This window comes from Anas acuta, chromosome Z (assembly GCF_963932015.1).
Source record: "Anas acuta chromosome Z, bAnaAcu1.1, whole genome shotgun sequence".
Classification (NCBI taxonomy): Eukaryota; Metazoa; Chordata; class Aves; order Anseriformes; family Anatidae; genus Anas; species Anas acuta.
Window position 1 is genome coordinate 46,802,918 of NC_089017.1, and position 26,846 is coordinate 46,829,763.

The window sequence follows — 26,846 nt, forward strand, 5'->3', positions numbered from 1 at the left end:
TTTTGCCTTTCAGATCTAAGGAACAATAAAGAGCAAGAGAGCACACTGAAAGACATATCCTTTCTTTCTTTCATTATTTTTTTTTTTTTCCATATCCTTTGCAATAAATAAACCTTCCTATTTCAATATTTGGCAAGGTGACAAAGTCTAAAAAGGAGCAGGAGAGATAATTGATACGTACAGGAGAAAAAAAGTACAGTTAAAAACAGGCAAAGACTATTCCATAAATAGGAGGTTCATACTGAGAAAGATGTTACCAAGGTCTCTAGGTTTACACCTGAAATCAAATCACCCTTAATGGATAATGTTACATTATGAGAGAAAAAAAGCCGTTGTAGGTCTTAGGCTCTGGATTATGGAAGAAACAAGATTTGCTTCTGACCTCACTTTTTGTCAGTTTAAATACACAAAAAGATCATGGTTTACTCTTGGTAAGCTTAACTTTCCATAACAGCAAGGTTTTTTCCATGTACTTGAATGTTCACCTGCTCTTAACTGGAAGAGGATGCTGGATTGTTTAGAAACCAGCTTCCTCCAGCTCTTGGTTCCTGTTGCACATAGCCATTTTCCAGAGGTCCTAATATACATTCACCCTGCACAGAGACAACAAAAGGAAAACACTTCTCACCTGAACAAGAGGCTCTGGAGGAACAAAATCATTGGGAATGAAAGCTGAGAATCTAAACTTCAGCAGAGTTGGCACTTCTGGTCCAATTTATCAGGCATGGTTAAGTATTTACATTTCCCATTTGAATAATGGTCGACATTGTTGTAGCTCACAAGAGGGTTTTTGGCTTCTGCCAGTTTAAATAGAATGATTCAAAACTGAATCATTTCCTCCAATTTAATTTCATAGCAGAATGCAAACTATAGCAAGATAAGGTCATGAATACATGGAGCTATCTCCAGAAGGGTACCTAACTCTCTTGGCTGCTTCGAGTGGAATCCCTAACTGACTGTTGTAGGTTCTGTCATAATTAAGGCATGGAAATAGTCCTGAAGGAGCTGGGCAATGACCACTAGCAGTGGAGCTACAGCCATAATTGTGTAGCAAGTGGGTTTTCCACATACTGCCAGAGAAGAAAGGGATGCTTCCCAAGCTCTAACTACCTCAGATCTTTTAACCGAAGATCAATATCACAAAGACAGAGACAGAAGGAGAGGAAAAGCGACAAACAACCAGCAAACGGAAAAGCAACTGCAGCCTGCCACATTCACAGCAAAAGGAAATAAAAGCCTGCCACGTTCTGAAATCTAATACACCGAGTCACCTAGAATGAGTGTCTCTTGAAAAGGGCAAGCCTGCTCAACATCCTCAGCCCACCCCTTCCAGAACTGAAGCACCTGTATCTTGAAAGCTTTATCCTTATTAGACTCATTACAAGCTAACTGGCATTTACAGCTCATGACAAGATGAAGTGTCAGCAGGAGTGAGAACCCTGTAAAATATGTGTATACAGAACAGTCTCCATTCTCCAGCAGACATATGCTATCTATATTAGACTTATGCAAGGATATAGGACATGTTGTCTTGTCCACCATGTGCAGAACAAGAACCACACAGCAGTTGTGCGGTGCTGAAGAACCTTCTGAGAAAGCAACCACTGAACCACACCTCAGCAGGAATAAGCTCTATCAGAAGGCTGAAGTTTCAGTCCAATGTAATGTGCCTTTAAAAAGTACCATGTCTACACTACTGTATTGCTTACTTTCTGAAGCTAAGCCAGAGGGATGTACATAGTAAGATCTTTGTCTCATTTCAGGGAGGATACAGGATAAAGATTCTGTGCCAGTAATCTTCCCTGGATTAATGGTTTCTCTTTTATCTGCTGTATTTCTGCTCAGATGTCTTTGCTCTGAATGAGTCAGTGGAATGCAAATGATGGGTACAGTCAGTCTGAAAATATTTAAATCTAGCTTTGCACTGCACTGCAGGTTTGTGGAAAAAAATACACATATATAAATATACATGCAGAAGAAAGGGCAGATGAAAATTACAGATATATCAATAACACAAAAAATAATGTGGTGGGTCAAATCGACAAGAGATTCATTTTTTCTGTTTCTTCTTTTGATTATTTTCAGAAAGATCGGCATTAGATGCTTGCTATGAATGGGAGAAGAAAATCTGCAACACTCCTTTTCTAAGCCTCAGACACTAGACAAAAAATGCATCTGTGGGAATAGGAACCTGATTTTATTTAGGCTGCTAAATGCCCAATCTTCATTATCACAAGTGTGTTCCTAAAGATAGCACTCTTTTAATCCTGACAAAGAAGAAACCAGACAGTCTAGGCATGATTTCTTTAGATTTTCTTCCTTTCCTTTTTCTATCATGTATTTCAATTTATTCATTTTGTTGGGATATGGTTCCTCTCCTCTTCTGCTTAGGACATAGGTTTCTGCTAACCTGTATTTATTGCAGTCCGTAAGCAATACAGTAAGAAGGGGATTCAGAACTGCAGTTCAGTTTGATAAGCCAGGAGAGAGCCCATGAGTCTTTGTCATGGGTTTCCACAGGAATCATCCTCAAATGGCAGCAGATGACAGAGTTTTTACAGACTATACATACCTAAATGACAGCACAGAATGTCTCCAAAAGCTTTTGTGTAGTGCAGGGGGATGATGGAAGGAGGAATGGGAAGGAGCATTATGTCAAGTTTGGGAAGAACTGGACAACTTCCTGGGCTTTTGCAATTTCTGTGGGAGTTGGCTGTGATACACTATCCACATTCAGTAAGGGATCTGTCCTGGCACAAGAAGCAGCTTTCTGATTAAGGGTATTATGCAGAATAAAATCTGCAGGAAGAAAGAAAACACCAAACTTAACCTGGTAACTACTACTTAACAATAAATCAAATAGTATCACAAACTGTGCAATCAAGATAATTTGCAACAGACTATTAAACCCTCTAGTCTGTCATTAAAAAAAAAAAAAGAAAGAAAAAACAAAAAAACAAAGAAAGTGTACCTCTGAAAGAGCTGATTAAAAATCCAGCTGCAAAAACAAAACAAAGACTCGTATCATCTACCTAATCTTAAAAATTTGTTAACAGGAACAGTTTTCCTTTAAAAAAAATAAATACAAAATTACTTTTATTTTGCTTGCTTTGAAACTGACTACATTTTCTTCTACATTTTCCATACAATTTGATTAGTTTTTTAATATTTGCATTTAATTTTTAATTTGAATAAAAAAATAATCTTACTTTACCATAACCCTGGCTTTCAGGACAGAACATCAACCTAGTTCTCAGTTACTTTCCAATTAGAAAGTACAGAGAATTCCTGAAGAATGGAAACCTCCCACACCAGCAGTTTTTGAAAACACATTTTTTAAAATGATAATTTCTTTTAAAAAACAAAACAAAACAAAACAAAAACAAACAAATAAACAAACTTCTCTGAGGAAATATCCAGCAGCTCCATAAAATAATCCATTTTCTAGTTACAGCTTTCTTTAAATGTCAAAAGGAAAAAGTCCTCCTGCCGCAACAAGAACTGATTCTGTCAGTGCAGGATTGTTCATGAACCTGTTGGCGTATCAAACACAGTGAGCACTGCACCACCACAGGACCAGAAGCAGGGTGTGAAGAGCTGCTCTGCCATTGTACAGCTCCCACATGATGACTTAACGAACTCATACGAAGAAATGTGAAACTATGGTCCAGTTTTGTTATGTTGTGATTGATGATTGCCTACCGATGCCCAGAACTTCTTCCGCATCCACATGGATAATTTATGGCTAAGGTACTTCTGGCAGCTTCTAAAAATTCCAAAAATATTCATGTGAACCTGAGGACTGGGACAGCTCAGGCTAAAAGATGATTATAGATCAAAACCTACCTTTGCTAGCTATGCCTGCCTTGAGGTGGAACAATACAGCTGCTCTACAGAGGAGCTGCTGAAAGAGAGGAATCTCTATGGACATTGGTACATTAAGGACAAGGTGATGATGACCTTCCTCCACAGGCTAGCAGGGTCACACTGCACAGCCAATTCCATCAGCTTTGTTAGCAAAGCTCTTCATAAACAGGGAGCTCAGGATCTAACCATAATTATGTACTGAATCAAACTGATGAGCTGGTCCCTGCTACCGCGAGGCGTCTGAATGACCTCCACAACAATCTCCACAATTTCACTGCTCTCACAATGGTCACATCAGCCTCAGGTGGGTAAGGGTCTGCTATGTGAACAGGGAGCTCGCTGCCTAGTTTCAGGTTTATCCTTTAGATGGATTTTATCTGCCTTTTATAGTTTCCTGAAAACCACTTACAAGGCAAGATTCACTTAAGCTTACAAGACTCCTGATACCCATGAGCATGTGCTTCACTTACAGCTAAGAAAATGAGATGGTTTTTGGTTAACTTGCAGCCAAATTCATGTGACAGACTGCTGCTTCACCATACTGGTGGCCAGACTTTCACAGTCAGCAACTGAATACGATCTCTGTCTTATGATTTATATAATATTTACAGCATTACAGAAACGCACAGTAGAAATACAATGATTATTCTTATCTCTTTGGAAAGACTGCATGTATTTTCCTGCCTGAGATCATCTTCTCTGGGGACCCATTTAAAATAAAACCACTGCGTTCTGAAAACGTGTCTTCAGCATGAGATCTGAGTATTTTCTGTCTTGGCCATAATAAAATGCAAGAAATTGAATCAAAGTGTATTCCTAAAACTATATACTTCTCCTGCATGCTTCTCTCTCTTCCCCACACAAATACAAGCCCTGGAAGATGACAGATTTCAAACTCATTATATGGCATGAAACGATATTTAGAAGCACAGTGCATAACACAGCTACTCTACAAATGTGTCCAAACAAACAGAAAATTAACCTTTCATGGCTAAGAGAGCACATTTTTTAGTCCAGTTTTCAACATGATCATTTCTTTACAGGAAAAATCAGCCTATATGCTATTAAACAGTTCTTAGTCCTGGGTCAAACAAAGTGAGAAATGAATAGGTCCATTCATGCTTCAGACAGGATAAATCTGGTAAAGCTGGTGCTGACAGTGTTAAAGAGGAGTGATGGAGGAGTCTGGCCTTGTTGTCATTCTAATTGTGACCATGAGTGACAAAAATGTATTCCCTTTGCCAGAGGACTGATCTTTCAGATTTGTAAAATCTAAACTGCGTTCATGTCACTTGAAATTCAAGGCAGAGAAAATTCATGCACTTCAGTAAATGCTTTGTTTGAGCTTGCAGTGACTCTGGTATGGCAAAACACGAGAAAGGGTTAGTAATTTTAAGGTGCTAAAATGAGAAGAAAGGTGGTATTGCAGTGTCAAACTGACCCGGGGTCTTATCCATTTATTGTCTCTGCTTCCAAACTCCTCCGTGACCCTGGCACAATAACCTAATCTCTAAGTATTGTGGGTACTCACGTACAAACAAGAGCACAGCCTTCACCATGCAAGTGGGTTTGGTTTACCAAAGGTCATTTGGTCCATGTCCATGTCTTCCTTGTTCGACAAGGAGTAGGATACCTGTGAGGATAGGTCTGTGTCCATATACTCCTTGTTCTATGAAGGGAACCTCCGGAGTCAGAGGATTCTCCAAGTAACACTGCAGAACAAACAGCACAAAGCCAAAAGACTAAAATAGCTATCATACAGAATCAAAAAACTGTCATAGACTAAACCCCATCCTCAGTTACGGCGATATCCCCTCTCCATAATCACAAGCTTCAAATCATGTGAAGTATCAAAGAAACATTTTTCTCACCCAAATGGAATATCATTTTCCTCAGAAAGGAACTAAATCCGATGAATTAAACATTATCATTCATAACAACAAAGGGAAATTAGTATCCCCTCTTACTTTCTTCTTCAGCAGGGCAAGGTGGGGACTTCACCCCAGACAGACAATTGAAATAGCTCCCATAGGTATTTCCTACACCACTCCTTCAGAGGGACCATATTAAAAATAAACTAATGCTGTAGGCAGCTTTGGAAAATGACTTCAATGGTATTTATTGCTTTGATAGGGTCAGTGCACAGTATGTGCATGTTGCCTTTTAAACATATGTTTCAGGCAAAGAATCAAAGCTAATTTCAGTGTGTGAAAAGCAAGCAGATTTCATTACTGATTGTGACTTTAACTTCAAAATGATAAGGATGCTGGATGTAGGTTCTCAAAACTGAATGTCCAAATGGGAATTTATGATGTAGAACTTCAGCTTTATCATCCATGAGCTTCAATACTGAAAGAAGAAAGAAATTCTTTGCTAGCAGGAATCTCACAGTTAACCCATAAGCCAGCTGCCTATTTTCCCTTCTCCTCTAATTCTCCCTGCAGCTATTTCCTCTCTGCAACATGTTAAAGCAAGAATGGCCATTGGCACTAACCATTTTTGGCATCCAAGTAGTAGATATGAAAGAGATCTGGAATTTTTTCTACGACCACAATACAGACCCACTTTGACTCCTTGAAGAAGTGTCAGCAGAATTCATAACAAACTCAATACAATCTGAGTCACAAAGTGTAATAAAAGGCCTGCTACTAAGTCTTTTTTTTTATTCTTTTTTTTCTTTTTTTCTTAATGAGGATTCTTCTCATATTAATACATCAGATATAGCTCCCGACTTCAGATGGCCACCTGTAATAGCTTTTCCTACAAGGTGCATCGAACGAGGTGGACCTGAAGAGTTATTAAAAGGCTGCAGGCGTAAGCAGCAACAAGTGAATGTTGCAGGGTTTTCCCCATATTCTACAGAAAATCAGTCTCGTGGTAGATGATCACCTGTGGCAAAAGCCATAAGGTGTAAACCTATAGCCTGAAGACAGACCTCTATACCAGGTTTAGATACCTAAAGTAACCACTCTTTCCACAAAATACCTTGAGTAGTATTTAACTTTAAAAGCAAACGTAATTCATTCACTACTGAAGATAAAGAGTTTAGATATGTGTAAAAGTGCTTAAATGTATAATTAACATGTATAAAGATGCACATACATATTAAATTAACAAGTATATATACATATGTATATATGTATACATGCTTATGTATACTGCTGAATCAAGAATAAAAAGAACCTAATTTGCACAGTGGGTAAGCACCACATCTTCACTTTGAGTCAAAGAAAAGTGCAACATTTTTGAAAATAATCAACCCTTTTTTCTTTTTTCTTTTTTTTTTTTTCCTTTTTTAATGCTCTTGCCTACAGATACAGATGTTCACTGACTGTTTTGTTAGGCTTTGTCCAGGTCTGTGTAACAGCACCACACTTCCCTAGGTTCAAATGACACCTTTGAAACAACTGAAGCAGTAAATCACGCCTCTTTATTATCATCTCAACAAGAATGATAACAACCTCCTCTGCTTGGTGAAATACCCATGGGAATTTCACCCGATTACATGAGGATAACATATCTTTCATGACTTTAGCTGGCTGTCTACCATTTCCATTGTATACTTGGTAGTCAGTCACAAAGGACACAATCCACTGAAGGAAAATGTATAGATGAGGGGTTAGCCATTTCAAGAGTGGAGAAAGGGAGGTAGAAATCGAAGGAAGAAAGGAAAGGATGACACAGTGCAATTGCTCAGCTTAGGAGCACAGCTGCTTAAACAACTGAATAGCAATCAATGGGTTAGTATTCAATCCAAGTTTAGATCACACTGAAATCTATTAGAATACTGCATATAATGAATGACTCTTACTTATTTGGTATTCTATCTTGGAATTAATCAGCTCAGTTGTTATGCAGCAAAAATAAATAAATAAATAAATAAATAAACAAATTCAGTCGGGTAGACAGGCCCAAAAACACAAAAAACAACCACCTTGATTTCCCTGGTGGTTAACAGCCTGACAGTACTCAACAGCAGACACTGAAATTGAACACTTTGATAAAACAACGCACGTTAGAGATTTTTTGGCTGTTGGGGCAACAGCCCAGTTTGTGTCTGTGTGTGCAGCTTGCCCCATCCCCTCCCTTGCAGTACTCGTAGGGTTGTACCATCTGCTGGAGCACAATTCAGAGGTAGCTTTAAAATGATGATGGCTCTGGGAAATGATAATCACTGGGTCATAGAAAGCTGTACTGCAGCGTATAAATAAGATAACTGAAAGTGCTGAGCAGGGCATGTTTGCATTATGAAATGTATTTTCCTTTTTCCTGTAAAAAACCTGTCTTGAAAGCGTGGGGAATGCAGCAGGATTGAAAACTAGAAGGAAAGCAACACTGCCCCAGAAGCTGCATAAAGGAGGAGGGGGATGGAGGAATGGTAAGCTGTAGTATTATTGACTGAGAAATGATAAAAGAGGAAGGAATTCAACAGTTACACCTATTTCGCTTGGTGCAATGGAATGAGATCAAAGGCTTACTTTCACATTAGCCCAGAATAATGCATACTCTATAAATGATGCAAAGCTAGGCCACATTCCCAAGATGTGACAATGCCTCAAGATGCCCCTCTGCTAAGTTCAGGTCAAGGCAACAGGCTCCTGCATATGGAATTCTTTTTCAAAGCACACAAACATAGCTAAACCATTGGGAGTGGAGACCAACAACACTCAGGACAGGCATGATGATCTCCATTGGCTTCTACATTTCCACAGGCAGTATTGCAAATTTAGGCAATTTTCATTTACTTGCAGATTTTTTTTTTCTTTCTGTTGCTTCTGATATTTCAAAGCAGCCAAACTGTCCACCCAAGAACAAGGAGAAGCTCAGTCTGAGAAACCATGTTTTCTTTTGTTAGAAAAACAAGTGCTGTAGAGGACAGCATCAGAAGATGCTCAACTCACATTCCAGAGATGTGGCTCAACCCCTGCTCTGCACTGACAACCTCTGTGACCTTGATCGGTTCATTCGGGACAGTCCCTTTAAGGACTGCAGAGCAAGAGCAATGCCAAAAGATTCTTAAAAGCCCAGGTTTAATTTTGTGAGATATGTTTGGAAAAAAAAAAAACAACGTAAAGCCACCAAAAGATTCAGATCTGGTTGCACCTTGGTTTCTGTGGCATCAAGGTGTTTTGGATTACTTAACGAAAATACTATCAGGACACATTCATCTCTAAATTCCTTGAGGAAAACTTAACCTCTGGGACTCTATTTGCCATTAGATAAATGGAGATGAACAATTATTTTCCCTCACCTGTCACGGCTTGGTTAGTGCAGGGATGCGTTGCCATACCAACAGCAGCCCAGCCCGGCAGCAGGACGGGTCTGGAAGCGTGGAGGTGTGGGTTTCCCAGGACAAGAAAAACCCCTCCTTGCTGTCCCTCCCTCCCTCCCTTCCTGCCCAGCTCCCTCTTCCTGGAAGAGAAGCAGTTTCTCTTTGTGAGAGAGCACAAAGGGGAAGAAAGAAAAGGAATTGTCCATCAAGCTCAGCAGAGCCTCGGGGGCTTTCAGCAGAGGATGCCACAGCCGATGAGGAGCGAGAGGCATACCGAAAGCTGCCTTTAAAAGAACACTTCAACCCCAGCGACACCGAGCTGCCCACAGTAGCTCCCAGCCTGTGAAGAACATGTGGCACCAAAAAGCTTGCTGACATGTTCCCACAGGGAAATTAGATGTATATCCCAATGCCAAACCCATGTCCTCTCCCAGACTCCCTTCTCATGGTGTCCTTCTAGACCACAAAGGGACTGGCACTGAGCACAGAGCACAAGCTGCTTATGAGAGGAGATTGCCAAGAATACAAGAGCAAGCCACAGAAATGACCCAACTAAAGGCAGACACAATAAAGCTGTGTTTATAATCTGTGTGTATACATTAACTAATAGTGTAGAAGAAAGAAAACAGGAACTTCTACTCACCTTTTCTCATGGTATAACTAGAGGAGTGTAAACTAAAAGGGAGCAACTCGATACTACCACAACTTTATCACACAGTATAGCCATAGCATACTCTAGAGCACCCCACCCCACTGAGACCATGTGTTCCACCAAACTCAAAACCAGAACCAGAGGTCCTTGAATTATCTAGAGGTACAATTACCCATTAAAACTAAACACGCCTTGCTGAAAAACAAAAATACCTGGGGTGCAGAAGAGTAAGAAAACATCCATTCATTGGAAGGAAAAACAAATCATCTGTGGAAGAAAGAATCTTCAGGTAAATGCTGGGGCATCTACCTGAAGCATTTGAATGAGAAAGACCAGGTCTTTTTGGACTTGGGTCCATATCAGTCTTTATCAGACATACCAGACAAGGAGATGCCAAAGTGGGTGCCATGGAACAGCAAGGTGAGAGGAGCGAGAAGAAAATGGGGGTGGGTGATGTCAGGACTATTGCTGCAGTTTAGGGCCCCCCACTACCTGTATCAGAGTTTTCAATGATTCTGTGCTAACGAGCAGAGCCATAAAACACAGCTCTGCTTGGCAGCAGGGCAGTCAGGTCTTCAGGAGGCTGGTGAATGAACACTCAGCCTTCCAGCCCCGATGGTATTTGGGGAGAGACAGCCATGCGGCTGCTCAGGCTGGGTAGCACTGCCGCTGGGGTACGTCTTGACTGCACTTTTACAGTAATGCTGCCAGGGCTGCTACACTGTAAGGGGGTGGCCACAACATCCAGTGTGGAATGCCACTCATAACACGTGGGGATCATCTCCTCTCTTAGCTGAGCTCTGCTGCACAAGCCAGGGAGAAGGACTTCTTAATTACAGAGGCCATTGCTGCAGTTTCCCTCTCACACTCATGAAAGTCAAGCCAAATGGCTCCATTTTTTGGCCATTTTTTTTGCTCCATTGCTCTGGCTGTGACTGATCAGACTTTCTTGTTGCCAGCATAACTCACAGAAAACAAGTCCTGTCAGCCCCAGCTCCAACCTGAGCTCAAATTGCAGCAGGGCTCAGCGGTCCTGTGGGACCAATCTATCCCCATCGGCTCTCTGAGTGGGACCATTCAGGAGGCTCTTTCTCTTCCTTAGCCCTTCTCTTCCACCAAAGCCAACACATCTCTCTATCTTCCATGCTCCTCACAACCCTCTCTCTTCAGGTCCCCATGATTTAAAGTGTCTTTCACTCACCTTCCATTTTTCCTGGTTCCCTCACCTTGCAAACATCCTCCCATTTTTCCTGGCTTTTGACCTACAAGACCTATCTGGCACGTTTCTCCATCCTCCCTCCCTTGCGCCCCACTGCCTTAGGTGCCCTTATATTTAGACTGCAATGGTGACAAGGAGTGAAGGAGTCTGACACAGGTAATGCAGTGAGATTTAGGTCCACAGAAAAATAAAATTATATTCCTAAGTACCTTTTTGGACTAGACATCTAATCATGCTTGGTCCTTATGACCTGAAGACTCTCTCCTATCCTACTCACACCCCTATTAGAAAGACTTCTGGATGCATAAACATCCACCTCTTAGGAACCTTTGGAGCTCTGATGTGAAAAGCGAGTTCAGTGTTTTCTTTGAGATCTTTTTATTGGAATGGTTGTACCACTTTTAGAAACTAACCTTCCTGAGAACTCTGAAGTTTGGGTGTCTGGGAACATATCCACTTCCAAAAATTCATCATGAACGTGGAAAAAAAAAAAAACAACTGGATTTTTTGAACTATGCTGCTGGCCAAGGAGATTGTAGGGATGAACTAGATGAGCAGATGTAGACCAGGCATAGACTCCTGCTGTTCTTGGTGCAGCCACGTTTAAGTGAAATCCCTTCAGCAGAAATAATGAAATGGACATCTATGACAGCATCTGGAAGCTATTCCTGGATATACTTCAACAAGAGCAAATGCATTAGGGTGGATGAGTTGTATTACGGGAAGAGGCAGCAGCCGAGAGAGAGGTGGGAGAGCATGGAGGCCTCAATTAGGGGGAAAGTACGAGAAGGAAGAAAGAACAGCAGCAGCCAGCCCCACTGACAAAATGGGGAAGCATTGCTCTAAGTCACACCGTTTGTAACCACACCAGCCTGCTAGATTTTATTTCTGTGCAGAAATTACACTGGAAGCACAGCTGCTATTCTCTGGACTTAAAAAACTGAATTGTTAAGTTAAAATGAGGGGGAGTAAAATATTGTAATAATGAATGAAAATAGAATGTTCTTGATCAAGCACCATTATCAAGAGAGATGAATGGTTAAACAGCAGCTCTAGCTATATCAGGACAACTTCTCCCTCCATTTTTTCTCCCTCCCTATTGTGGGTTTAGGAAATAATAGTTATGAAGTTTTTCTAAGAGTGGCATTAACTGCTGTTTTGTATTGATGCAAAAATGTAATAGATTAATACTTTGTCACTGTATTTTCTTTAGCTACACTTTTAAATATCAATAAAAGCTTTAAGGATGTACACCAGGTAATTACTTTCTTCGAAAGTCCATTAGAGTTCCTATGCTTTTATGCTACAGCACAAACGACAAAAGAAAGGTTATAAACCCAAACAGTTTCTGATGTAAAAGCTCATTTTTCCACCACCTTTTCAAAGTAAAAAATGTCTTTGGGGAGTAAAAAAATAGCAATTATGCTGCCAAAGCCAAAGGAAAGTTCCTCAGCAGAGATGAGAATCAGTCCTTCAGCTTTCGCATCTCCTTGCTTTCTCACAGGAATGCCAGAGAAACACAACACAGGAAAGGCCACACATCCATTTGCAGTAATTTCAACACAACTACAGGTCCCATCCTCACCTCTCCATGGAAATGTACTTTCTGCACAACGCAGGGTGGTCTGATGACCTTTAAACACACCAGCTAGCTTTGGGCTCACGTTTACAGCCCCACCACCATCAGCAGAGAGCGATTTCACACTTTACAGCACCAAGGGCCAAACCAGAGCCTTCTTGCTCCACATACAGGTCTAATGGTTTCAGTGGGACATAACCCATGTTTGCCTGATACTGTTTTCTGTGCAACCATGCTAGTCCTTTCTGGAACGAAACGCTCCTGAATGATTTTGACTTGCACGGAGTTTTCCCTCCAAAGGCTCTCACATTGCTGCTCTGCACCAAAGAGAGGGATCTGAATGCAACACAGAACTTCAGAGGATGTGCAAAGCAGTGCTCCCCACTTTGTCTTTTATCCCTGGGAGTGACACATCCCAGTGCTCAGCCTGCCTTTTCCACCGGACATAGTGAAGACTTGGAAGGCATCCTTGGCATTGTTTTTCCATATCTCTGGCAAATGTGTTCCATCCCACACAGAATGCTCTTTTTATTGATCACAGCTTTTATTGATTTATAGCTGTCTGCATTAACTGCTTGGGTTATCTGCTGGCTCACTGACAGAGAGGGTCAAAATCTTGCAGCTTCTCTTTATACTGCTGCTACAAAAAATTACTAGCATCAGTGGATGCGGTCCTTTATTTTTAGTGGTCTCAATTAAATCAGTTAGGGTCACATCCCAAGCTGAAGGTATAGGTGGAGAGGTCTTAGTACTCGCACAGCGGTGTTTGAACAGAAAATGTTTGGCCTTGGAAACTGTTCTTATCCAAAAACAAGCCCTTGTTTGATGGGAAGACACATCAGGAGGCCTCTTCTGCTGTCCTCACCTGAAAACAAGGTTCCACAAAAGGAAAAGAAATCCAGAAAAAGGAAATAAATAATAAAAAAAAAAATTGTGCTGAAAATCTAACCAACAATTTTGTAGTTAGCATTTCACAGTCGTACCTGTAAAGCTGAGGATTTTTCTTTCTTTGGCATGAGAGCCCATGGTACCAGCTCCCCACACTTATGGCTCCTATAAATCTGCTGTAAGGATCCTGGTAAATCTGGATACTCCAGTCCCTCTAAAGGTGCCTCCTTCTTGCACAGACTCACATTTCAGGGTGCACGGAAGTGTCAGCAAGGGGCTACTCCAAGCAGGAGGGATGCAACGTGCACAAATTGCCTTCATTGTGCACCCACTCAGCAGGATTGCAAAAGCCTGAACCCCCCTGCATGAGAAACAATGCTCTCAGCATCTCATGCAGCCCCTCATACAGAGATATCCCTCAGCTGACTACAGCATCTGAACCTTTTAAACTCTGTCTGCCGAGTCATCTTAAAACATACTAAAGAAACTTTAGAATTAAGATTAACCATCCAACAGTTAATAATTAACTGAAAAATCCAGGAAAAAAAAATCAGCAAAAATATACTTCTATATAGATATATAAATAAAGTGGCAGTGTATATATAAAATATGACATATATTCACATACAACCTCTAGGCTGAAATGGGTGGAAAACAATGGGCTCTCAGAAGCAAAGAGGTTATTTGCCTTTGTAGGGTGAAGTGTGCTCTGATGACCACTTCACTTTTCCACAATAGAAGATTCAAATGAATCCTCAGCCAGATGCTCTCCTCCCACGAAGCACTGACTTCTGGGATGTCATCTAAAGTCCACCTGATCAGCACAAAGATATTTAGCAATTACAGCAGGCTTTGAAACCAGCATAAGCCTGTCTTGAAACAAGCCTTTGGAAATCAGCTTGTGCACCTGAGCCAAGTTTTGTCTTCTTTGTGTCTCTGTTTTTAAATAGCGGTTATCTCAGACCTCTAGATGCAAAACTGGGAACTCATTTTAGTCCGGTCTTATTTTAGAAGTGCTGAGCACTTTCAGGACTAGGTAGCAGCTGGGAGCAATTCAATCAGCATCTGACCTTGAAAAACAGGGTCCTTACATGTGGACTCGGCTGGTTCTGCATGAAACTGGGCCCCACCACACGCATGGCCAAACCCATGGATGCTGCTCAGCGTGGCTGCAGCATGGCAGCTGCTGTGTGTCAAAAGGTACCATGCAGAGCAACATTGCTCCCACAGTGACAAAGGGAGGCTGTTCAATTTTCACTTGCCCCACTTTCACACGACAGAAACCCAGTCTGTTCACGTGTACCACTCTTGATTTTATATTACCATAGCTAACAGGAGAATCAGGACAAAAAGCTGCTCAGGACTTTGTCCTCAGAAAATAAAAGGTAAGTGTGCTTGGAATGTGGGCATGTTTACAATTCCTTTCGGATTACCACAGTGCTGTGTTTGTAGCACTTTACAGATACACGTCCTCACTCCCCAGACTGGTTCTAGCTGATCCATATAATGTATGCAGAAGGCTTGGTTCTACCAAATAGAAATAGAAAGGAAGATTTGCTGTGGGAAAATATATATTTTTTTCCTGTGAATATTAATCATTTCAGCTTTGATAGTGAAGTGATATGAGTAAAAAAGCCAAGAATTGCTCCAGGGCTCCACACAGATGACTATTGTAGCAAAGACATTTGCTGGCGATAACACTGCTTAAGCTCAGAATCATTATACAGTACACAGTTAACTCAAATCAACCTGCTTGCTCCCCAAGTTTTAAACAGAATTAATGTGACATCCCAGCTGAAGCTGGAACTCAGCAATTCAGAAAATAAAAGTGTCAAATTAAAGCAAGTTCCATATGTGTTTTAATCTTAAATGGCAAAAAGAAAGCCATTATGCCAGATGATAGGAGAGCAATATGGTCCCGATGCACTGTTCATCTCCTTAACAGCTTTAAATAATGTTTGGTATGTTTTGCAGCAAGAAAAGCAAGGGGATTGCTCTAAAAATTTCCATGGATGAGATGAAGGTCATCATTCTTTTTGCCTGAAAAGTCAAAATAGTTGTTGGACCAACTAGCATGTGCCACTTGAATATTGTGGTCATCTTTAAAAGATTTCCATGGTATGATAAAAATCTTTACATTTTAAACTGAATAATAATAGATAAATAGAAACAACAACAACAACAAAAACAGCTTCCATTAAAAATTTAATATATTAATGCCTTTCTTTTCTTTGGGAAATGGACAGCCATTTTTCTAAGGGGAAACATATGTTACTCCACCAGAACCTTCTGTCTCATCTTCATTATGCTATAATAATATTTTCAGGTTCCATGAGGTCACTGTTCTTAAGGGCAATCCTTGAAAAAGACTAGTTCGTAGGGTAAGTAGACAAAGGAAATTTGGACCTTTCAAGCAGATTCAGACTGAGGTAGACAGCAGCTCTAAGTCTGACACCCAGGCATCCAGAACATCTGTGGAAGAGGAAACCAGCAGCGTGCATCAGCCTTCTTCCACTGACTTCGGTGCACACTTACACCTCAGGCAGGTTGATGATGACTGCTTCCATGGGAAAAGATGAAAGACACCAAAGTGCAACCAACAGAATGTGCATTAGCCATTGGTGTATGCCTTCTGTGCACTGTGTGAGAAAGCACTAATGGGTAATTGATGGTCAAAATGTGCACTAACAACTGACTATTGCACCTAGCTGGAAGGACTGACTGGTAATGGAATAAGAGCAATACCGTAAGTTACTTCAAACAAATAGTAAATTCAAAAAAACCATCCATCCACCGTATAAAAAAATTTGCAGCCAAATAAACAAAAAACAAAAAACAAGCAAACAAACAAAAAAAACAACACCAACACACATACAGAAAAACCACAGCTCCAAGTAACATAAAAAAAAAGTTTGTTTTATTCAGACCAATTCTTACCATTTTCTCCTTCTTCCATATCATCATCAGTCTCACAAGTCATTTTCTCTGTCTCCTTTTACCTCACCATCTTTCTTTCTCCTGCTAATTTACTGTAACAGAAGCAGCAGCAGGGTTTTCCTATTCATCAGTGAAGAAGTCTGAGCTATGCACCTCTGGGAACTGATGCATATTTACAATATCATCAGGAAGGCTCAGCCACCACGTTGGTTTGGACAGTTTGTGCTCTTGACAGCCCCAAACTAATCAAACAGCACTATTTAAAGCTTCAGAACAAGAGAATTTTCCAAGTTTTACCTGACCTGTAATTCCTGGGGAGATTTTAAAAAGGGGGAGAAGAAGTAATCCTGAAAATGAAAAATGCTTTGGAAACTTCTAATTTTCAGAACCTGTGCATTACAAGAAATAAATGCTAACAATATGTAAGGTATAACACAAAGAAGGATCACACAAAGGCATAATGAGACTGATAAGAGGAATCACAAAAAGAGAGAGCAGTATATTCTTACACATATATGAAATCTTTCACTTTGAAAAAAATTACAGCCTACAGGTAAAACTCCACTAGCTTGTGCTAGTATGAAATTAATTTTGACCTAGTTTTTTATGTTACATTATAATACATAATATGAAATTAAAAAGTCAAAACATAAAATTTTTATCCTGCCTTTTGAAGCACCGATACATTTCATTCTGACAACATGAGGACATTTTGATATTTGTCAGAAGTTTTTGATTTGTTCTTCTTCCGCCATCCCAAAATGAAACTGGATGAACCTATCAAGACTTCAAGACAGATGAAAAATGTAATGATGTTACGATAAGTTCTCCAGAAGTGATACTGCACAGGCAGCTGATGAAGGCCGTATGTAACAGCAGAAACAGGAACAGAGCCAGGATACCAAGTCTGGATTTCTAAGCTCTGCTATGGATCACTTTAACAAGTGATCTGGACCTCATTAGATATATCACGCTGACTATGTTTATATGTACTGCCTGGAATCAGATGATTGTATCTGAAAAATCACAGAGTTACAGGTAAAGAGGATCCTGCCTCAGCCTGAAGGGTTTTTTTTGTTGTTTTGTTTTGTTGTGTTGTGTTTTTTTTTTTTAGGGTAGAAAGCCCAAAAGCTCAACTGAGCTATTGTAAAAATTGGGCAGCAACACAGACATGAAGATCTGTACTAGACATGTATATGCAACAGACAAATGCCTCCCTTAATCTGCATTCTCCATAAAGAAGCACCAGGTTAAATTACATAGGTAGGCTTAACCTCAGGAGGAGCATCTTCCAACAAAAGAAGAATAGATGAGGGAAGCATATAAGACAATAAGAACAGCATTTAAAAAAAAAAAAAAGTGCAGAAACAAAAATGACATTGAGAAAAAATGATAATCCCACCAATAAATGGTAGCTGGGGCACAGGGTTAGTGGTATAGATTCCTTTTTTTAAAGAGTGACAGTAGTTCCACTAAGATTTAGGTATGGTAGCTTTCTTTGGTATGTCAAGTGTTTTTTTTATTTTTATTTTTTTCTTCTTGGAAATAACATGGAAGAAAAGCTCTTTCTATGGGCAAAATAAGGAACATTTTTCCATAAACATTCCACAGGATAATAAGAACATGCTACCAGTATCTTTGGGACCAGTGCTTCACATGGTAGAATTACAAACACAAAATAGCTGTACACAGCACAGCACAACTGAACATACTCCTGGCATGGTCCACATTCCCATTACATCAGGGCTCATCAGTTACAACAGCACATTCATATTACCTCAAGCAGGCCACCAGCTCCTCTCAGACAGACTTTCTTTAGAGGGACAACTCATTTTACCTCCCAAATTTCTTCCAGTTCCTAGAAGTCTGGTGAGCCTTCCCTGCTACGTGTTGAAATCCCTTTGCATCTGAGAGAGACTGCTAAGATGGTGATGACAGGCAGTCTTTGCTGTAAAGGGCACGAATACACCACATCCCAGGTTTCCAACCAGACTTCTCTCTTCTCTCTGCATCCCAGTCACACAGTAAGACCCATCTCTGGGCTTTGGCACACTGAGCTGCATGATTTCCACCTCCAGCAATTAATGCTTAACGAAAAAACAGCAGCCACAACAACTCTGTACCAAGATCTAAGACCATCTGTTACTGCCTTGTTAGTGTATGCTTTCTAGAGTGACCAACCTACTTCATACCAACAGTGTGGTATGCATCTGTTAAAGAAATATTTTACTGCACAAGTTCTGGATGGATTTCTGACATGGGGAAAAAAGATGCCAGGAAAGCCAAAATAAACACTGGCTTGATTATTTTAAGATATATCTCTTATTCAAGCACATGTAAATAAATCTCACCCAAGACACAAGAAGGTGGAGTTACACTGGGGAGTGCCTTTGGCTGGTCTTAGGAAGGCTGCCAGGAATAATTAGAAATCAACTATTTTTTAATGACCCGTGCATTCCCTCCGCCTTCCACTTTTCCTAAGATGGTGCTGAGCTACTACATGCAGTGCAGCAGCAGAGAAAGGAAGGATTTGTTTACAATACATTTGAAGAAAAAAAAAAAAGGCACCAGCACCATTGTGTGTCAATACTCACCCGAATGTGCCCATTTGATATTTTACTGACAGAACTGAAAATATGTTTGAATTTCAAACTTGTCGAGATGGCTAGGATGCAGGGATTATTTTCCCCTGAGGGCAGATAAACAAGACGGATGGGCTAAACTCCGAATCGCCTAATGATCAAAATGCAAGGTAAGCTGTCATAGAGAGGGCTCTTCTCATCCTTGCTGACAGCATGAATTCTGCTGAATTATTTCTAGTCTTTCTGATTAATGGGCATAGTGACTAATTAGTTCATGAATCTTGCTCACAAACGGCACTTTGATAGCAGCCTAATGTTCGCTTTGAGAGAGAGACCCCACTGATGTCAGATGGAGATGTGCTCTCCAACAAAACCTGTCCCTGGACGATCCCACAACTGGCAGTGGGTATGCAGTGGGTCTGCAGATGCAGCCTGTCCTGATGTTGGAGTTGCAGCCCTGGTTTGGACCTCCAATGCCCTCTGCCCCACCAGGCAGGGGCAAGTGAGGCTACACCCGGCCTTTCTCTCCAGATGGAGAGCTTCCATGCCACGGGTCTGGTGTTACTCCTGTGACTGCAGTAAGGAGCCAACACATCTCCCCCATGTACAGAATCAATGAGGACTGTAATGTTCTCTCTCTCAAAGGGTGAGAACATTGCATCCTGGAAGAGACAAAACGTGGTGCTAGGAGGTGTATGCTGCTGTTCCATGTCATATCGCTGCTTCCAGAGGGAATTAGCCCAACAACTGGTCTTCAGCCACGAGGGCAGGGAGGAAAACTAGGATGACCTATAGCAACACCACATTGCCCTCAGAGAAGAAGGAAGGACACACATCGTGCCTAGACAAGTTTCTGCTTGTCTAACCACTCAAGACATACTTATTGCACCAGATGTAAGAAGGGTTCCTTGGTTAACACTTTGCAGAATGACTCATTAAAAGGAGAACTACTTGACCAACCTGTTACTCCCATTTTCTGCTTCCCTCCTTGCCTTGAAGAACACTAGAACCAGTCCTCTTCATCACTACATCAGCAAGTCTTACATGAGTTGTTAGATCCCATTGTTATCTATAAATGCTCCCAGCTACCGAATGATGGGGTTAGAGCCTATACCTTCAGCAAAGGACACAGGCTTTGCCTTATTAGTTTTTCTGAGATACCAGTAGTATGTTAGCATTTCATCTTAACCCATCACAACATTTGGAGATTTTGTTTGGTTTTGTTTCAGCTCCAAAACTGAAGTGTGATACTAAGCAGAACTTTCTCTACTATGATAGGAACATTCAGTGTCTTGTTTGTTGGCCTGATAAATGCTATTTCTCCAGAAAACAGCATGAAACCCGATGTAACTAATTTGTTTTATCTGATTAACACTGAGCATATTGAAATTGGTCATAAAAATGGAAAGGCCAAACCTTTCCATTTTTCCATTTCCAAAAACCAAAAAGGCTTTTCTCTCTCCTGTGGTCCAGGATCAACATACATAAGCCATCTGTAATTGAGGCCAAGCAGTGATCTCCCTTCTTTCAAGAGGTGTAAAGCACCATTCTGTTTTGCTGTCAAGTCACAGACTTCACTTTTGTCTTTCCCTCAGTTCATATAAGAGAAGACCGTAACTTGGGAGAGGTTTGCAACCCACAGTGCTGCTTCTCCATGAGGTTCTCCATGTGAGGACCCATCTGCTGGGGACCACTGCAATGGTAGCTCCTGCCGAGAAAGACAGATGCATACAGTGAGGATACAGACTGTCCTGGACTGTAGCTTAACAGTCACATGAGAATCTGTTAGTCTGCTAAGCTACTGGAAGATTTTTCTTTATAACCTTACCACAAGCTATTATCTATGCCAAGATTAGCACCACTGAGATCAGAGGTCCACTCAACATCCAAAGGATAAGCCCAGAAAATTCTCCAGTTGAGACATAGCTTGCTCCCTTGTCTTTTATGTTAAAATGAGAAAAACGCAGATCGAGCCTCATCCACAAAGACTGTCACTGAGTACATGACTGAGAAAATCCAGCCCCCAAAACAGCCTATATGACAGTGATCTTCTATTTTCATCACCTGAAGAAAACGAAAAAATTGTGCATGAGCCTTCAGAACAAAATGTTCTTGAGCCCAAAAATCAGCTCTGGAAAAAGAAAAACAAATTATAATAGCTGTTTAGCTTCCACTTTAGCAACCCTACCAGGTGTTGCTTTTGCTGGTTTTTGCTGTGGTACCTCAATGCAACCGAGTAGCTGTGTCAGGTTTAGATACTGAATTTCATGCAAGTTTATTTCCTTTATGTGGTTAGCAAGTCCTCCAGGTTCCTACCTATGACTTGCAAATAGTACTGGAAGGAACCATTCTGACATCCCAGAGAAAGACCATCCACTCCAGGTATGTCCAGGTGCTTTATGAAAAGGGAAGCCTCTGCAAAATGACTGGAGCCCTTCTGTTAGCTAGCCACCAACATATCTGCACTTACAAAATGTCAAAGCAAAACTCAAACCAAAGGTGTTTTCCAGCATTCGAATCTGGCTAGGTAACTGCTAGAATGCTGAAGAGTTTGGGTGTGAAAAAACTCTTTTGCAGCCGAGAGAATTAGAGACTGGTAGAAGCATGCATTATTCAGCTCAGTTCTGTTCCGATGACTTGTTCAGCTTGGCGGCTGTATTGCAAAAGGTAAACAGGTTTCTACCCATAATCTTGTTGTCTCTGAGCAGCAATCCATCTGTCTCTCATTTACAGTATCGTCTAGTGGTGTGTCTTCTTACACAGGTGACACCCCCTTCAGATACTATTTTAATACCATTGAAGACAGACAAAACCCCAGATTTGCCTAAGTAAATTTAAAGGAGCTATTTAAAGATAAAGATGTAGCAAAGCTGAAGTTAATACAGTAAAGATTTCTCAGGAGGGTTCTTAAACGGAGAAATTACTGAGGAAGAAAATAATTCACTAGAAAGTGCTACCAAATAAAATGAAGTATAGCAGCTTCTAGTTATGACACTATAGTAAGGGATATATGCATATAAAGGTATCTTGGTAAATTTCATTCCTGAGAGGCTCCAGTCAACTACAGGCAGATTTAAGTTTGACTCTAGTCTTTGATAAAAATATCTAATGCTCAATTTAGAAACTTCTCAGGAGCCTGAAGCTTGTGCTGTGCTTCAACACCCAGAAGACAGAAAAGTCCATAGTTCATGGGATAAAGATGCTGAGAAACAGTCAGCAGGGCAACGTCTGGAAACTCAAAAGCCTGAGGTGCCATGATCTGGGAATCTAAGTACCATGCAGGGATTTTGCATACTGCAAAAACTCTGTTATGAAGATGGAAGTTATTTGCTCTCTCTTAAAGAGGTAATTACCCATGCTATTCAGAGTCTCTTGTACAAAGAGATGGCTATTGTGAACCAGTTTTTCAAGTCTAACAAATAGATCACCTCCTGAGGCTACACAGACTGTATTGTTAACTAACCGAGAGTCTCCTTGACAAAGAGGACCTATAGCTATAAAAACAAGGTGGTTCTCACTGGCCATTTGAGTTTAAGAGTGAAAAGACAGAAGAAAAGCTGACTTCAGGAATGTGAGGAGACTTCACCCCGGTAGAATCATGCCTGAGCAAGAATATTGAGGAAGAGGAAAGATCCTGAGCTGATTAAAAAGGTCTGATCAAAGCCCAAAGAACACTCAGAGCAATGCCAAAGTGAAGCAAGGTTAAGCATATGCAGATGTTTCACTGTTCAGTCTCAATCTGTACATGACCTCTTGGACTATCTGAAGTAGAGAGTGTGTCTAAAAGGCTTTGCAATGCCTACTTGTTACATGCCTGGAAAGGTAAACACTAAATGAAAAACACATGCAAAGGCAGAGCACTGGAAGAGAACATGCTTAAACGGCATGGGTGCCTCCAGATGCCAGCCGTGGTCCACAGGCAGCTGGGGGTCCTGGCCCTATATCTGAGCACAGAAGAGATTGACTGCCTATTTTAAGACAGCAGTAGAAAAAATGCACCTACAACCTAGAAAAAAGGAGGGAAACTTCCTAACACACTGCACGTGGCTGGTATGACATAAAGACAGCACAGTCATTTTGTGAGTAACAGCTGTGAGTCCAGGAGGGCCACCAAACTGAGAGAAAACAGTCTGGCTTGAAAATGACACCCTATCTATCCATGGCAACTGCTGGATCCTGGCAACCCAGCATACCTGGCACAAAATCTTGTTGTGAGGAGGTGCACGGCATTTAGTGGAGCTGTGCTCCTCTGCCACGTAGCCTCCCACCGACGCAGTATTCCTACACTCCCCTATTTTCACTGGTAAAACTTTTCACAGAGTGGAGTCAAGATTATGAGCAGAGTCTGTAGACTATACCCTTGGTCTCCACAGCCCCAGGTACCTAGGGTACCTAGGGAACCAGGTGCCTGGCTCTCCAACACTTTATTTCTCAGGTGAGCCATCCACACATGCAGGGATACTCCCTGCCCACACACCAAAACCACCTTCAGAGCAAACATGTAGATTGGCAAAATCCTGCCTCAGCCCTCAGCCTCCCTGTGCCCAAAACTGCCCTCTGACCTTGCCAACACTGCCACGTGCACACAGTGCAGGGATCAATATGGGATCGTGTTTAAAACCCTACACCAGCAACATGTGAATTTTTCTCTTTGAAAAGAAAGCTAGGTAACTGCACACAAAGAGTACTGATCACAGCACTTAAGGTACTTCTGGAAGATAGCAAAATAATAAAGAATAGTGTGGGGGAAAAAAAGGAAAAAAAAAAGAAAGAAAAACAAAGCAAAACAAACAAACAAACAAAAAACAAAACCACAAAACAACAGAGTAAGGCAAACCTCTGCTGGTTTCCTGTCCTTCTTCTGTCCTGTCGCTGTTGAATACAAACTGTAAGGTACAAAGGATGTCCAGTAGTCTCCATCTGCACAGCACCTAGCACAATAGAGTGAAATTTCAATCAGACCCTCTAGGTGTTCGAGCAAGAAAAGCAGTCCGTACCAAATGATAAATACATGAAGCAGCAATTATTATTTCCACAGAAATCTCATGGGGAGGAAATACTTTGCAAGCTCCATATGCATTCAGTCCTTCATGTTAATAACTCATCTACTGCTAACTCCCTTCACTTTAAAAACATTAAAATGAATTGGAAAAAAAAAACAGCTAGATGGGGCATTTTATGGTGCACAGCTTGTGAGATAACAGTAATGCAGAAACTGGCCAAGATCATTAAAAAGACTACATCAACTTCTGTCAAACTTAAACCATCAGAAAAGCAGTCAGTTTTCAGAAGACAGGTACTCAGCATTCTTTCAAAAAGTAGGTCCTTTTAAAAGACTTAAAGTATTTTTAGACCAAGATCCCCGCACATCAGTAGTCTCTTCAGAAAATATTTTAGACCTCTCATTTTTTGTTCTTCTATCCTGCAAGAAGCAAGGAGAAGACCTGAAGCATCTTCTATTAATACACAACCTCAGGATTATTTTTACTTATAGACAACTATTTTTGGAAAGCTTTATGCAATACTTAGGCCAGATCATTATTTGCAAGCATTTATCTGCAGTTTGTTCTAAGTACACACCAAGGACAGACAGCTCTTAGTATTTACTAACCAAAGAATCATCTTCCCTGTCTTCCTATAGAAAGTCACAAAAACCTGAAGAAAGTGTGGCTGAGGATAAAACCTCTGCTGAAATGTGGGTCAGAAATCAAGAGGATTTTTTTTTGCCCATTAAAAAAAAAAATAATTGTACATTTGTTTGTTTTGAGAAAAGTACGAGGGTAGAATTGGTGCACAGTAGAAATGTGTTCTGGGAGAAGCAGACCAGAATCTCCCACACAGGTATCTCACCAGTTGGTGTCATTATGGGAAACTATCTGTCCAGCTACACTCTCCAGCAGCCATTAATGAATGAAACCTGGGCCAGGAATCATGAGCCAATACCCTCTGACCAATCTTATGCATGAAGGAAAGCTAAATAACATTCAAGAAATTGCAAGTTTAACAAAGCAAGTTGTTCTATACTTAAGAAAAAAAAAAAAAAAAAAAAAAAGGAACATTTGCAGTAAAATTCTTTCTTCATACTGCCTTAATCCAAAACACATTTGGCTCTTATGAGAGCTCCACAAGACACTGTTGCAGCTTTAAGCCAAGCCCAATACAGGAAGAGAGAAGCCATTGAGTCATATACCACAGTCCACCCACCCAAAAGAAAGAAATAAAACCCATGCCAATTTTGTTTTGACCAGACACAAGTAACTGGAGTCTAAAACTGTACCACTCTGGCAGTTAGACTTGAGACAGGAAAGCTTCACACCTTAAATATTGGTTCCAGCCCAGACCACAGTGCAGCTGCTGAAGAAGCTGTACTATTCACTGGTTGTCTGGTGAGGCAGGTTGGGGGCCACAGTCTCACTGCTTTCGTCTCACTGTCAGCAAGTCCCCATCCTGGAGATGAGCTGCCAGCCTCCGTGGTGCCAGCACCAAGCCCCAGCTGAACAGGCTGCTGGAAAGTGTCAAGATGGGGTGAGGGGAAGGCAGAGGCAGCATCTCTGCTTCTTCAGCAAACCAGCAGGCAGTAATGCCCAGCTAAAATCTCTTATCAGGAGGAAGAAAAAAAAAGAAAAAAAAAAAAGAGGGTGGGCTTTTTGGTGGTTTTTTGTTTGTTTGTTTGTTTTCTCCTTCTTTTCAGCTTAAAAAGAGTCATGGTTCCAAATTACTGCAATGTGTTTTAATGTAGTTAGAAGCAGGCTTGTACAATTCAGCCATGATCATACCCTCTTCCAGGTGCCTATTAGAGAACAAAATACATGGGAGATTGCTGTACACGCAGAAAGAAGGTTTAAAAAATTCATATGTGTGTATAAAATACAGAACATATCAACTACACACAATATTTATTGACATATCTATGAGTTACTAGGCATCAATGAGAAAAAAAAAAAGTTTTAAATATCTAAATGCAAATATCCTAAACCGCAGACAACTGAGGTTTTCCTCATGTCTAATTCTTAAATAAAGCATTTCAGAACATGATTGAGGTATAATATCTTCCCTCACAAAGGCTGCGTATTAAATTCCTCACTGGCAAAGGAATTTTTATGGAAGGTTAATGCTTCCTGTAACATTTATCCTGGATACTGTGGCTTCTCAAATAATTTTGTGGGCTTTATTTCCTGCACTGTTATAAAGCTTTATCTTCACTGTAATAGCTTTACAAATACCACATCTTCTGCCAATATAAAGACAGCAGTTACTTCTCAGTCCCACCACACAGGTTAATTAAAGACAAAAACCAAGTTACAATCATATGTAGAGTGGACATAAAACCTAGACAGCAAAGAATAACCAAGCTGAAGTTGCCATAGCCAATGCTCCATTGACTTACACAGTCAAAATCCTGTTCCCTATGACTTTGATTAAACCTGAAGTTACCACCTTTCAGCCTGGGACCTACTGCCCTCTCACACTCTGCAGAAGAGGTATTTGCTCACCTGCAGTGACGACCAGAACGTTTGTATAAAACAAAAATTCTGGTGATCAGGGCACTCCAGTCTCCACAGAGTCACCAGACATGCACTGGGAGAAGTTCCTCACCAGAAAACAGGTGTAAATGGCAAAATAGCATCAATTGCACTAATTGGGGATTTGGTTGTTGTGCAAAATGAGTGCAGCTGGCATGCTGAGGTGTCAGACAGGGCTGTAGCAGAATAGCAACTAAGAGTAGAGTGTAAAACACAGCAAGAAGCGTGCACACAACTCCGTCTTGTACCCTCACTCTTGCTGCCATTTGGAGTTAGGTAGGTTTTAAGCATGCTGCCATTCTAGCAGGCAGAACTAGGGCCTCCAGC

The 26,846-nt window shown here is 40.9% G+C and overlaps 1 long non-coding RNA gene across 2 annotated transcripts in view; it reads right to left on the reverse strand.

Annotated features, from left to right (window-relative positions):
* The window catches only part of LOC137848451 (uncharacterized), a 36,709-nt gene extending 10,093 nt beyond the window's left edge, over positions 1-26,616 (reverse strand). The window contains exons 1-3 of one of the 2 annotated variants that reach the window (XR_011091359.1): positions 26,490-26,616; positions 23,834-23,927; positions 20,451-20,704 (exon numbers count right to left, since the gene is read on the reverse strand). This is a non-coding gene — a long non-coding RNA (uncharacterized lncRNA). Of the gene's footprint in view, positions 1-20,450; positions 20,705-23,833; positions 23,928-26,489 lie in introns of those variants that run through there. The other variant, XR_011091358.1, reaches the window with a different exon arrangement.
* Positions 26,617-26,846: the final 230 nt, after the last annotated feature.